General features: G+C 63.0%; 1 non-coding gene across 1 annotated transcript; it reads left to right on the top strand.

The window, feature by feature from the left end:
• The first annotated feature begins 610 nt into the window (after window positions 1-610).
• On the top strand, window positions 611-729 carry LOC131871502 (5S ribosomal RNA). Its single transcript, XR_009369719.1, has one exon. It is a non-coding gene; the product is annotated as a 5S ribosomal RNA (ribosomal RNA).
• The last annotated feature ends 327 nt before the right edge of the window (window positions 730-1,056 follow it).

Below are 1,056 nucleotides of genomic sequence, written 5' to 3'. Positions count from 1 at the left end.
GCATCCCACTTTTGGCCTGTGGCCTTTTCGGGGTCGATTCTCGTTTTGGGCATCAGAGCATGTTTCTTCTCCTAAAACCCAATATTTGTTTATTAAGTCTCGGAACACATTTTTGTTCTCGTGGACCCATCATGGGTCTTGGAACGCATTTGTGGTCCTTGGGTCCCATTTTGCATCCCGAAACTTGTGTTTTGGTGCTTGATCCCTATTTTGGGTGCCCACCTTGCACCAAGTGCGCACCCGGGGCAAACCGAGCGCCTTGGTGCACCGGGGCAAGATCGAGCGTGCACCCGAGGCGCCCCGAACATGCACCAAGGTGCACTCGGCCCACATGTGAGCGCAGGTCGTTGCGCCCGAGGTGGTGTGTGGGCACCGCGTTGCAGACGGGACACTGCACGCACACGACGCCCCCTCCAGGTGCACGCACGTAGGCCGGGCCGGGTGCACACCCGACGCCCTAGCAAGGTGCGCGCACCCGGGCAGGGCTCACACTTGGCGAACGGGGCGCACTTCGCGAGGGAGGGTGTGCACCTCGACGGGGGTGGGTGGCCGGGGTGGATTCGCACGTGGGTCGCGGTTTGCTAAGTACACACTGCGACAAGCTCATAACGGGTGCGATCATACCAGCGTTAGTGCACCGGATCCCATCAGAACTCCGCAGTTAAGCGCGCTTGGGCCGGAGTAGTACTGGGATGGGTGACCTCCCGGGAAGTCCCGGTGTTGCACCCTTTTTTAGTTTTTCGCCGGGCGTCGCAATGCTATTTGAATAAACCTTTTGCCCGTTTGCGTTCTCGTCGGGGCCGGGCCGGGCCGGGGTGCGCTGCCCGCACTACCGCGCGCGCGGGGGCGACACCGAGCGCGCACCCGAGGCGCCCCGAGCACACAGGCCACGGTGCAACCCGGGCGTTGTGCGCGCACCCCGGTGCGCCCGAGGTGCTGCGCGCGCACCCAGGTGAAATCGGTGTGCACCTCGGCCAGTGCGCGCTCGGTCGAGTCGCGCACGTTGGCCAAGGTGCACGGTGATGTTTCTTACTCTAAGGTTCCGCACCAGACGCC

This window comes from Cryptomeria japonica, unplaced genomic scaffold (assembly GCF_030272615.1).
Source record: "Cryptomeria japonica unplaced genomic scaffold, Sugi_1.0 HiC_scaffold_414, whole genome shotgun sequence".
Lineage (NCBI taxonomy): Eukaryota > Viridiplantae > Streptophyta > Pinopsida > Cupressales > Cupressaceae > Cryptomeria > Cryptomeria japonica.
This window is presented reverse-complemented; position numbering and strand designations above follow the sequence as displayed.